The 13680-nt window shown below is 30.2% G+C and overlaps 1 protein-coding gene across 1 annotated transcript in view; it reads left to right on the plus strand.

The window, feature by feature from the left end:
• The first annotated feature begins 9637 nt into the window (after positions 1–9637).
• LOC107441782 (major facilitator superfamily domain-containing protein 12) overlaps positions 9638–13680 on the plus strand; it is a 46563-nt gene continuing 42520 nt past the window's right edge. The window contains exon 1 of the mRNA XM_043054356.3: positions 9638–9777. The gene's annotated coding sequence lies outside the window, so the exon portion shown is untranslated. The remainder of the gene's footprint in view (positions 9778–13680) is intronic.

Consider the following 13680-nt stretch of genomic DNA (forward strand, 5'->3'; position numbering starts at 1 on the left):
ATATTATCGAGAAATATTAAATTTTAATTTATTTTAATTAAAAATTTTTCACATCATATTATAATTACACTAAAATTCATTATAATTGCTGAAAAATCATTAAATTCTGAAGAAAAACCTTCTTTTTATTTGACAATAACTTCGTCAAAAAACATGTTTTTTTGGAATTTTTTTTTTAAATGAAAGCTAAAAGTCCAAATATTTCAATGGTATAATAAAAATTATCAATATCTAACCCCTTTGTGCCCGTACATCGCGTCAAACTTCACAAAAAATTAATACAATTTATGATTGTTTAGAGTGTAATTGTACATAGTTGCAAAATATATTAATTAAAAACAATTAGAGTGCATAAAAGTAGAGATTTTAAGCTTCAAAATGAGCTTAAGCAGAAGCATTTTTAATCATTTTTAAAGAAGTTATGACACTTTGAATTTTGCCATTTTTTTTATAAGTTTCTAGGTGTGCTGATACTTTTGAGCGGTACTGTATTTTGTAAATGCATTTCATTTTTACTTTTTTCAGAAACATATTTTTAAGATCAAAATAGTCAAAATTCCAGCATTTAGCCACTGAGAGTGAAAAAAGTGTTCATATTATGGGAATGTGTGATAAATATATGTACATAGTGTTTGAACTTATCATTGTGTGTTATTTCATAAAAAATGTGTTGTAATTATAATAAAAAAATTGTTGATAACCCCATTGTTATTTTTTTTTCTTGTTTAAACTTTTCTTTATTTTTTTTTACAGTTTTTTCTTATAAAAAACTTTGATAGTTTTTAGTGTTAGCTTTCTTTTTACTTTCATTTAGGGGAGAAAAAAAATCATACTTTTGAGATTAAAGCATATTCAATCCTATCAACTTCATACATGAATTTTTTTAATCAACGAAAATATATGAATAAATCTTTCACCGTGGCTAATCGGCAATTGCACACCCTCACACACATTTGCCCGTGTTATGAAATAAATTGTTTTCTAACTATTGATTATTAATATTTATATTATGTATTAATATATATATATTATTAATATATATATTATTAATATATATATATTATTAATATATATATTATGTATTAATATATATATATTAATATATATATTATGTATTAATATATATATTATTAATATATATATTATTAATATATATATATTATTAATATATATATATATATATATATTATTAATCTATATAATTAATACACATAGGGGAAGCTTGCATAACTATCTCTACAACACAAATTATGAGTAAGCAATTTTGATTTGCCTGTCTTACGTTTTGGAAATAATAAATATGGACATTAATGAAGATGGTAGAGCTAAAATATTTTCCCCATGAGGTTATTTTTTCAGGATGCTTTGTGATTTATCTAAAATGGTGACATTGCTCTTATCTTTCAATTTTTATAAATTTTGCGAAAAACTTTTCTTTCTAGTAGTAAAATAAACTTATTCATTCAAGGTTTTTGTAAGGGTTAAAAAAGTGGATGTAAGCTCCAATGCTGTTTGTACCTTAGAAAAGAGAAAAAACTGTTAGTAAAATTATTTCATTTCTAGCTTGTTTTAGCCTGGATTAAATCTATCTGGTTTCCAAGACATATTAACAGCTTTTTTCTAGTAAAGGAAATGGTCTGGTATTTATATATGTAGTTCAACTTTTAATAAGTCTTGGTAGCCATGATTCTTTTTGTCATAAAGCAAGCTACACTGGTGGACAAAATTGAGAGATGGAAGACATTTTCCCAAATATCTCAAAAAATACTGAATATAAATAAATGAAATTTGGTATGGATATAGCTTATTCCATGATAATAAAGTATGCAAAACAAAAGTGAAAGTGCCATTCACTGGCAAGACCTATTGCCAATAAATCCAATGTAGTCTGAACTTAAGGATAAAAGATGACAATAAAAGCGAGGCTTGTACAGTGTGTGTTGCATCTAGTATGGTGTATGGTCACCCCTGACAGACAGACAGCATGCGCAACGAGTATGCATGCTGTTAATAAGGGAGTTAAGGATCACTTGTGGGAGATCCTCTCATTCTTCCACCAGAGCAATCTTTAACTCCAGAATGGTTCTGGGGGAGGTTGGCGCGTCGCAATAGCTCTCCCAAGAGCATCCCAAGCATGTTCAATAGGATTCAGGTCAGGGGATTTAGCTGGCCAATCCATTATTTGAATATCCTCGCTTTCCAGATACTCATCAACCATGAGAACCATTTGTTGTCGTCCATAAAAATGAAATCAGGGCCAACAGCGCCCCTGAAAAGACGCACATAGGGCTCTAGGACCTGCCTGTACCTCTGGGCATTCACAGAACCATTGTCAAACACATGGAGAGGTGTGCGGGTATCTTGCATGATCCTTGCCTAAACCATGAGTCCTCCACCAACATAATGGTCCCTTTCGATAATGTTGCTGGGATGGTATCGGGTTCCAGGTTCCCTCCATATCAATAATCATCCAGAATCAGGCTGTAGACTGAATCTGGACTCATCGATGAAGAGAACATTAGCCCATTGAAGCTGTGTCCAATTCTGATGTTGTCTTAATTTTGTCCACCAGTGTAGTTATTCATTGGTCTTACTATCAGCTTTTTCTCTGGGGAATAAGCAGTCCTGAGTTTTTTACCTCATTAATCTGCAAGACTTTTGTTCTCTTCATAGATTTAAAAAAAGAAAAGTAGTAATTCAGTTATTTAAAAAAAATTATTTTGGTGAAACGAAAGCTTTTATATATATCTTTTATCACAAAAATATAGTAACAACATAAGTAATTATGTATTGATCAGAAATTGTGTGATTGCTATATTTTAAGTGATAATCAAGTCATTATAACTTAGTGGTTATGGCACTGAACTGTCATTTCTTTTTTTAAATAATTGTCATTGAACAGCCAACAATTTCGGGTTTACGACTACTGAGGATCAACTCCGTAGCCTTGAAATTTTGAACCCAATTCAGAAGACAAGGGAACTCCTGGATCAAGTATTGGCAGAGATTTGCCTTTGTGGAGGACTTTTTGATGGAACTCACCCGCATTTGCATTACATGGAAAGGAAAACCTCCCATGGTTTGCCTGACAGCAAGAAGACTCTGACCCATGATCCGTCTACCACTTAGGATATTTTACGTCAGCACTATGGTTGGCGCCAGTTGGGTTCGGAATTTTTTATCAACCAGCCATGGATGGGATTCGAACCTGGTTCACCTCATTGGAAGGTGATATCTCTGTATCCTCTGTGCCACCACGGCTAACAGAACTGCCATTGCGAAGAACTGGAGTTCGATCCTCTTTGACGGCGCCCACCTAGCCTCAGATCGATTAGTACGAGCTTGTCTGGGAAGTAAAGGCGGCCTGTGCGTAGTGTTGACCACATTACCACAATCATGTTGGTGACGAAATTGTGATGCCTTAACACAACGGGCTGTTGCGAGAACGATTTCCTTTAAATCGATAGTCACATTAGAAATAATCTACTTATATTACGCGTTATTTTCTACTACTTTTTTTTAAACTATGTTTTTAAATTGCTGCAATGTGTCATGATTGTTGTCATTGCAACATCATGATTGTTGCAATGTATTCAGTATTCTGCAGAAGCCACTTTTTATATGACTAATCCATTGCAATTGATCATCGGGACAACAAATGTGTAAAAAATTTCTTACCACAATCATGTTGTTAGTGACGAAATTATGGTGCCTTAACACAACTTGCTGTTGCGAGAATGATTTCCTTTAAATCAATAGTCACATTAGAAATTATCTACTTATATTACGCGTTATTTTCTACTACTTTTTTTTAAAAACATCTTTTACTTAACATATTATATATTAAAAACATATTGCAGTACTGCTTTTTATATGACATCCATTGCAACTGAGAATCAGGACAACAAATGTGTAAAAAAATTTGCGATGTTCTAGATTATAGAATAACTATTTAAACGTATAATTAATTAACTAATTTAAACGTTGTAAAAAGAAAAAAAATATTAAGCTTGAGAGTAAAGAAGCCTTCAGAAGTCTGTTCCGTTTTTCATGACATTTTTATCGTATACAAGAAGTAAGAATATTAGTATGGAAGAAGTATATAATGATAACAAGTCTCGGAAAAATCTGACTTTTTACGTGTTCTGTTATGTTAGTTAGTCTGTTATGTTATAAGTAAAGCCCGGAATTTCAGGCAATAAAAAATGCAAAAATAGGCAGGCAAAAAGGCATTTAAAAAACTTGAAATAGGCACTTAAAATTGGAGCAAAATGGTAGTTGGTAATGCCTAAAAGCCCATATAGGTATCCAAGGCATAAAAAAGTTGCTAGAAGTATCCGGTATACCTTCATATTCATTTCACTCGACTGTCGTAGCAATAGTACAAAAGAAGTGGACATAATTGCACAAAAAAAAAAAAATCATCAACTGCGTAGGTGCGAAATAAAAATTGAAAACTCGTACTTACAATAATATTGTATGCAGATTTATTCTGATGATTGGTTGTTGTTGCACATCACAACTAGATGCTTTTTCAAATTTTCGAAAGAGAAATTTTGTCTCCTGTCCGTCAATGTAGTTTTAAACAAAGAGAAGGATCTTTCTACTTCGACAGAAGTTATGGGCGCGTACCTAAAACAACTTGCCATGGTAAGTTCAACTGTAGTATCACCAGAAAATACTTTTGCAATGTCCTTGATGCATTCAAAGTCTGTATTTGCAGAGATGACGTTTTCACATTTCTTCCTTATTATGTCACCAGATGGTCCAGGCACAGACATTAGTTCTTCAATAGTATTGTCGAAACTCTTTAGTGACTCGGACAAAGACATATTTCTTTTTTCCATGTGTTCAATAGCTCCAGGGAGCTTCCCAAAATAAGTTGAAATAAAAGTCAGTTCATTTTTTATTTTAGAACTAAGCAGATTTTTACTTTTTTTATGGATTACCTCTTCATCCGAAAAGCTGGTAAGGACTCCAGTAACTTCCTCAAAATTTGTGCAGTAGTATGAGACTGCTGAAATCCATGCTCCCCATCTCGTAAGGATCGGTTTAGGAGGTAATTGAATGTCTGGTGCAATTTCTTTGAACACTTGAACTCTTGAAGGGGCTTTCACAAATACTTTTTTCACACTAGAAACAAGCGAGTCTACCTCAGGATAGAGACCTCTTACTTCCTCTGCTATCCTGTGCAATGCATGAGCAAGGCACGTTAGATGGATCATATTAGGAAATAAAACTTTTAAGGCATTTCCAGCTTTTTTCATGTAGGAGGCTGCATCTGTAAGAAATAATAGCACTCTTTCATGCTCAGTACCATTTGGCCAAAGTAAAGCCAGTGCATTAGTAAACAACTGTGCAATTGTAGTACTGTTAGTCTTTTGCAACTGTTCAGATGTCAACAAAAAAATTTTGTTTTTCAAATGGGTCCATAACACCAACAATAACATTCGCAACATATCGTCCAGTTACATCTGTCGTTTCATCTATAGATAGCCATATGTTTTTCGTTCCGATTTCATTTTGAATAGTTTTAAGAACTTCGGTATAACAGCCATCTAAATAAGTTTTCCTTAAAGTTGATTCACAGGGCACACTTGATTCGTATATTTTTGCAAAAAAGCTCGTATACTTTTATTTTCAAGTTTCCACAGCGGAATGCCGGCATCTACAAATGATCTGCATAAATCCATTGCAAATTCCGATTTGCGAGAAGATAATTGAAAACAGGTGGGAATCAGAGTCGGTGTTTTCCCATCTTTTTTATCTTTTGCTGTTTTATGCTTAGATGTCTCCAAGTGCTGAGATATAAAATACTTCTTCTCAAAATTTACTGACTTCTCGCATGCCTTACAAAACAGAATGCTCCCATCAGTAGAAAACACATCCGACCCAAATTCTTTCACAAAACTGTCCAGTTTTTTGCTTGTGCAGGCCTTTACTTTAGGCATTTTAGAAATAACTAGTACTAGAAAACGTTTTCGTGCTCCTGCTACAATGTGCTCAACCAGCTTGGTGAATTCGTTTTGTAGATAAGAGAGCATACGAGTTATTCGATGGTGTAGGCTATACGGGACTATATGGGCCGTAAGTAAGAATAAATTCTATTGACTGTATGTAAAAATAACTCCAATCTTTTCACTCCCTTTCTCTCTCCTCGCAAAGCGCATCGGGCGAAGGTGACGCCACGTTTTCTGATGCCACGACGAAGGTGACGCCACGAAGAGACGGAGAGAAAATATTAATAAGACAAAAGGAATAAAGTCTTAATCTCTATAAATGCATTACAATACGTCGGATGACAGTCAACCATTTCTGTACTTCAAGATTTCTTCATTTTGCGTTTATGCTCCGTCAAAAGCACAAAAAGCTTTGCAGAAAAATTTTAAATTAGACAGAAATAGGCATTTATGAACAAAAGGAACGAAAAAGGCATTATCAGAAGAAAACGTTTAAAAAAGGCAGAAAAGGGCATTTATGGCATTTTGCCTGAACTTCCGGGCTCTAGATATAAGTTAGTCTACAATATACATGGTCGAATGAAATTTTTTCATGCATGAGCGTATTTTTCTTATGTATGAAAGCGTATGAATGTATAGTGAGAGCAAAAGGAATAAGATATTCTAAAGAACTGTAGTTCTAATGATCGGATTTTCATAAATCTATCTTAGTGGTCCAAAAGCGTAACCTTAAATGTACTCATTAATTAGTGCTAACCCTTAAGTTAAACGGATATAAAAACATACATTAATCTGATTAAACATACCCTTATTTCGACGGATTCGGACATTTGACTATTAAAATATCGAGAACATATTCTTTCAAAACAGTTAGGAGAACGGGACCTTTAATGTTAATTTCACCTTTTTGATATATATTACGAAATTTTTAAACTGTTCGAAAACTTATTGAATAGAGATATGAAATTTATAAATCCGAAGATAATACTAGACCATTCATGTAAAAAGTAAGTTTTAATAACTATTTGTTATTTTATTAAATAATGGTTGAGATGTTTTTGAACTGTAGGTTACACAAATTTTTTTACACCGTTTTAAATGATGAAATTTGAACGAAGTTGCATGAATAGTTTTTGAGAAATAAAATTTCCAAAGGAAGAAAAAAAATTTTTTACGCGTAGTTTCTAATTTTTTTTCCAGAAAAAAAGAACTTTTTAATTATATTATTTTATTTTGGAAACCGCGATAGGAAATACTAATGTAATATTTTATAAAAGCTTGTTCTTTACATTATTTGTTCAATATATTGTTATTAGAAATGTATTTTCTTTTAAAAAATGCCATTTTCATTTTACTTGAAATAATTTCGTAGGACAACTAAAAGATTAAATGAATTAAGAATTATAGGTTGTGTCTAAATGTAATCAGAAGTTTTAAAACTCATCACTGTTTAAAGAAAGTACTAATTCGTGGAACACCCTTCAATCTTCCACGGAACCCTAAGGATCCGCGGAACATTTGTGAACCGCTGACTTAGAAATCGAGATATATATCAGATGAACGCCGAATTTTGAAGTCTCGTCACTCGACCTTTGATGTCTAAACAAAGGAGGCTGCGGTATGGGTGACTACTTTGATTAGCCTGCGTAGGAACCGAGGGTGTGCAGTATCGGTCCTGTAAAACTGTTCTACCGTAAAGAGCTCGATTTCGCTCACAGGTCGTCGGGCTAATAAAGCAGGGGAGCTATCCCCTCTGCTGAGGATCAAAATTGCAATGACATGTCTTAGAATCATTGAATGTTTCGCAGACCGTCACCAATAGCCCATTGTGCAGCTCTAGTGTAGTGTTTCCCAAACTTATGACTTTTGGGTACCCTTTCTAAATTTTTCGTAACGCTGTGTACCACTAATAGAAAAATGAATGTATTTTTTACTATAAAAAATTGCATGAAAGTTAAAAAGCACAACTGGCTGTTGACACCATTAATTATTTATTGTTAACTCTGCAAAAAATAGCCAATAGAAAAGTACGTAATCGTAAAATTTCATGGTTAGCTTTGTTTTTTTTAAAAAAATTTTGAGATTTTTTTTTGTTGCAAGATATTTTGCATAAGAACGCGTACCCCCGCTAAATTGTTCCCTTACCCCTGGGAGTATGCGTACTACACTTTGGGAAACACTGCTCTAGTGCGACGCAAAAAAAGTACATAACTAATCAAAGGAGTTAGTAAATTAAAACCTTTTCTATCGCTAAACTGTGAAGGAGAAAGCGAAAAGAAAAGAACTCCAAGATGACTAAAATGAGAAAGAAAATCAAAATTTTAAGCTAAATAAAAGTTATTTGATAAATATCCTCACAAAGTAAAAATACCTAACAGAAATAGTAGATTACTGTAAATTTTTATACTTAATAAATTTTGCGTTTAATAACTGTTTGCTTAAAAGTAGTAAAAAAGTTTATGAAAATTTTATCATGGATCTCTTCCCGTCCGAACCCGAAACCTATTTTCAGTAAACAAACTCGTTTTATCCCTAATATCTACATCCGTTATCAACATTTTTGTTTAAAGTATAAATCAGAAGTTTAAAGGATTATTAACAAAAAAGTTATAAATTAATATTAACTACGAATTATGAATAAACGTTGGAGTAGACGTAATGTATTATTATTAACAAAGCATTAATATTATCAGGCATTATTCACTTTAAGCAGAATTGCACGCCCTTCAATATGGTGCTTATAAACGATGTTATAAACTTTTATATTAATTGTATTCACATGTACAACAATTTGGGAGTTTTTCTTTTTTATCTTTCTCTAAATAAAATGAGTATGACTAGTTGATTAAAGAAGTTAACTTAGTTTAATTAATTTTTATTGATCAAATAATTTAAATCTTATTAAATATAATTGACTTTTTTCTTCCTATTACTGTTTATTCGTCCTATCCTTTACCATGTGGATTTTTGTCAAAATTCGAGTAGCGTTTAGTAAGTAATTATTGTATTTACTAATTATTGTATGCTTACGTAATGTTTCAACAGCTCCTAATCAGTTAGGAGCTGTTGAAATATTACGTAAGCATATTTTTTTGCTTTTATGAATTCCATTTCATCGCTTGTCTGCTAAAGTAAGGAAATTACGAACACCTACCCTTTTTAGGTGCTTATGCAATATATGCCAGACAGGAGAAGGGGTGAAAAATAGGAATAATCAGAATTTTGCACGTCCGGGAAAGTAATTTTAACAATATTAAAAAAAAAAAAATCTAGTGAATATGTAAAAACAAAATCTAGTGAATATGTAAAAACAAAAACAAAACAAAAAACACGGTATTTACGAAAATATTTGATACATATTTTAAAAATTTAAATTCAAAATTTTTTAATATCAGATTTTTCTCAAATGTTTTTATTTCTGCAGACGATTTTCTTCTATAACTTGTAGCTTCTTAGGTTACTACGCATTCCTAGAACTAGAGCACAATCTATACCTCAGGTCGAGGGGAAAAAATCGATACGGTTAAAGAATACCGATCAAATGTATAAAATTACGAAAATGTAAGCTAAGTATGTTTTTCTGCAGAAATATAAGCTTATTCCGAGACGAAAAATTATTCCTACTTAGTTTATTTTTTTCGGAACACTCAGGAACTGGTTTTCTTCTATGGCCTTGTGTAAGATTGAATTTGTGTAAGGCCCGTGTTCGGTTATTTTCATGCCCTATTCCTTATTCTATCGCTCACTCTCATTAGGACATAGAAGATGATAAGAAATGGGATAATTAAGTTGCAATTATCTTGAAATTTTAATTAAGGTAAGTGATAACAAAAATAAATTATTTTATTTACCTGAAATTTAGTTGTAAAATGTATATTGTTTTAACGGGTCCGGGACACCCGTGTGCATGTTATCTTTTGCATGTTATCTTTTGTATCTAAGTGCATATCTAAGTGCATGTTATCTTTTAAATTTCTTTAAACTGTTGTTCTGTCATTTTATAAATTTACAAAAAAACATTCATCTACGCCTTATATAAATGTTATATCATTTATAGACAAAACAAAAAAAGTCTTTGTTTTGATGAAATATTTTAAAAATTGATATTTCGAATTTTTGATGCAACTGGAAATATTTAAAAATTAATATTTTTTTCATAAATTTTGACTAAAAATATCCATATTTCAATTTATCTTCTGTTTTACTTGCTGTTAACTTTAAAATTGTATATTTTGTTAAATTTCTAATTTTAAAATTGCATACTTTACTCTTATATATTTTTTAAAAATCTTATTTTAAACCTTAAAATAACATTTTCAAATGTTTAAGCTTTATATTTAAACTTCAAATGATTATTTTTAAATTTTTTAAAATAATTTGTGAAATAATAAATGGAAATGTTATAGTTTAAAGTTAAAATTTTGCTAATTTTTTTTAAAACTAAAATGTCTAAATTCTAATTAATTTTCAGTATCAATTGAAAATCAGTATTAATTGTGAATCTTCAGTATTATTTGAAAAATGTTATTTTTTTCTCAGAAGTCTAAATTAAAAATTTGAAGATTTTAGGAATTTCTGCTAATTTTTGATATACTTGGAAATGTTATAGATTAAATTAATAATTACTAATTTAAAAAAATATTCCCAAGAGACTAAAGTATTATACGATTCAAAATTTTATTCGGATATATGTAAATAAAAAATAACAGTCAAATTGTTTCAAGTGCTCAAGAACATGTGCCCATGTTTATAAACATGTCTACTGTTATCTCCTATTTGTATATTTCTGAAGGTATTTAGGTAAATAATTAGCAATTAGGTAATTACTAATTTATTTTTAAAAAAATTATAGTACTCTAATTTGATTCAGTATTATTATCTCTTCGTTTTTAAGTTTTTTTTAAACGAATTTCTTAAATATAAATTGTATTATATTTTTCTATACGGTGTTCTTAAATATTTTAATCTCTTAATTTATAATATTTTATATAACTTAAAATCTTATACTTTAAAGATGTTTTCAATAAAAAATATACATTTTTAATTTTATCTTCAGTATTATTGTTTTTTTTCCCTCAAAAAATCTCGAAATTAAGAATAGTATTAAGATTTTATAAATAATGTTAATAATTTTTGAGATTGTTGGAAATGTCACGTTTTAAAATTAGCAATTAATTCATTTTGAATAAAAAATTCCGTATTTAAATTAGTTTTTAATATCATTTGCTCTTTGTTTAAAATTTTTTTTTTATAAAATTTAAAAAGAAAAGAGTTTTTTATTAAAATTAACAGCCATTTAGCGTTAACATTTAATGCTTTTTTAAAAAAAATAATAATCTTAAAAATCGATAAAATGCATACTTTTCTTTTTTTTATTATTAAATTTTTTTTTCTAATCTATAATTTATTTGTTTATTTCGCGAAGAAATATTTCTAAAAGTAATATTGCAATAATACAACAAAGGCGACAATCTAAAAGTATTTTTTTAAAAATGTATATTTTCTTTATAAATACATTTATTTTTAATGGTTTTTGAGAGATATCATTTTTAAGTTAAAACAAGCGTGAATAAAATGACCACTGAGAAAAATTCATCATTTTAAGTTTAATGCTAGGAAAAAGCAAAATTGATTAAAATCTTAATGAGTTAAATATAATTATAGTGAGTAAAATTCATTTTTTTATCATTATTTGGTTGAAAAGTAATAGTATTAAATAATAATAAAAATTAAAAATCACAAAATTTTTAAAAATTTGGATCTTACAACCTCGTAAGCTGAAAATTGATTTTAATTAATATTGCAAACGTAACTTTAAATTTGAATTATTATTTAAGAGAATTTTTAGTGTTTGAAATAAAAAAAAGTTAAATGATTACAAAAATTAAAAAGGAAACTAGCAATATTTTGAGTGATTTCATAAATTTTGACTTAATTATTAACCATTGCTGCTAACTTTTACGGCTTTTTTCGGGAAGATTTTTCGTTAGGGGTACACAAATTTAGTTCATTAATATTTGATTCTTGTTTTAATGGACTGTATTTAAAATAAAATTGACATCTGCGGCATATAAACATCGCAATCATGCATATGAAATTGTTGATATTTTACGTGATAAAGTTTAAAAGTGCTGACGAAATTTGAAATATCTCTTTTTAACTACATCAAGGCCGTCTGTGCTCTGGAAAAGAGAAAGATCTGGTTTAAATAATTTCAAAACTAGTTTGTTTTGGGTTAAAATAAAGTACCTATGCTTCCAATACTTATTAATATGAATTATAAACTACATTATTATAAGTTTACACAAGACTGTTTTTTTATGGCTAGAAAATAATTAGTCTTAGTATGTTTGAACATTCATTTCCTGCGGAAACAAGAAAGAAATGAAATGGTTGTTTACAAAATTTCTTTCCGCTCACTTTACCGGGGTACTAACAGCCTGATTAGTACCCCGGTAAAGTGAGCACTAAAGTACCACCTGCATAGTACCCGGTTTTTCGCTAATATCAGCAAAAAATGTCACGCAAAAGATTCCTCGGAAAAAAAAAAACATAAGTGAGAGTAGACTTAATTATCAAGGTTTTTAGTGGTTCTACAAAATAATTAAATTGGTGGCAAAATTCATGTTACAAACCAGGGCTCGAAAAAGCTCAGAAATTTTACCCGTCCCCGAGGACGGCTTGTCCAACAATGCACCCGTCCTCCGTTGAAACTAACCCGTCGCTTTTAAATAAATAAAAATATAATTTTCTCCTAATTATTACAAACATTTATATAAATTGCACAATGAATTAATCGTTACTAGGATTACATTACACAGTAATATAAGAAATACTAGGTTACTAATAGTAACCTAGTATTTCTTTTATGAAATAATTTATTTCTTTTATGAAATAATTAAAACGACAAAGGTCAAGTTATCCGAGGGTACAGCGTTTTATGAATCGAATATGACGTTTGCCAGTTCCACAATCAAGCCAATGATTTACAGAGGTTTCTGAACAGAAATCTGAAAGGGGTTTTCCATTTAGGTAGATGTTCATAATTGCTTTTAAAGCTTCTTGTTTAAGACCAGTACGTATTGTGTTTTTTTGTAAGTTTATTGCTGCAAAGCCCCTATCAACCGCTGCAGTACTCCCAGACAGAGAAAACATCAATATATGCGCAGTATGTTGCTGTATTGTGGGTCATTTTGCTGTCTTGTAACTTACAAGACTCTTATAAGATAACAAAAATTGAAAATGTATCACGAACATTAACGGGAAAATGACCGTCCGCGCGGACGTCGGATTCGAGAAACTCGTTGTCCGCGGAGAATTTTTGACCGTCGAGGACGGGTGGTTTTTCGAGCCCTGTTACAAACTATATTTCTTGTTTTTAGAAACCATTTCAATATGTTTTTGCTCACTAGAATAACTTTTTATCTGAAAAAAGAAAAGAAATTATAATAATAATTGTAGAACTCTCAAATTTCTTTGGTGAGATATTTAAATTTAAGTGATTTAAATTTAGTGGATTTAAGTGTTTTTAACATTATCATGAAAAAAAAAATCAAGCGAATTCCCCATTGTTTTTACGAATGCTTGCCACGGGAGACTAAAATTGCGAAAAGTAAAATTCAAAATTTAATTAAGAAAGGTTAAAATTCGTATCATAATTAGCATATTTATTTCTGTTTACTATATGAGGTAGAACGGTAGAAATAGCGAGAACCTGGTT

Source organism: Parasteatoda tepidariorum, chromosome 9 (genome assembly GCF_982258835.1).
Source record: "Parasteatoda tepidariorum strain Cologne lab strain chromosome 9, Ptep-v5.0, whole genome shotgun sequence".
Classification (NCBI taxonomy): Eukaryota; Metazoa; Arthropoda; class Arachnida; order Araneae; family Theridiidae; genus Parasteatoda; species Parasteatoda tepidariorum.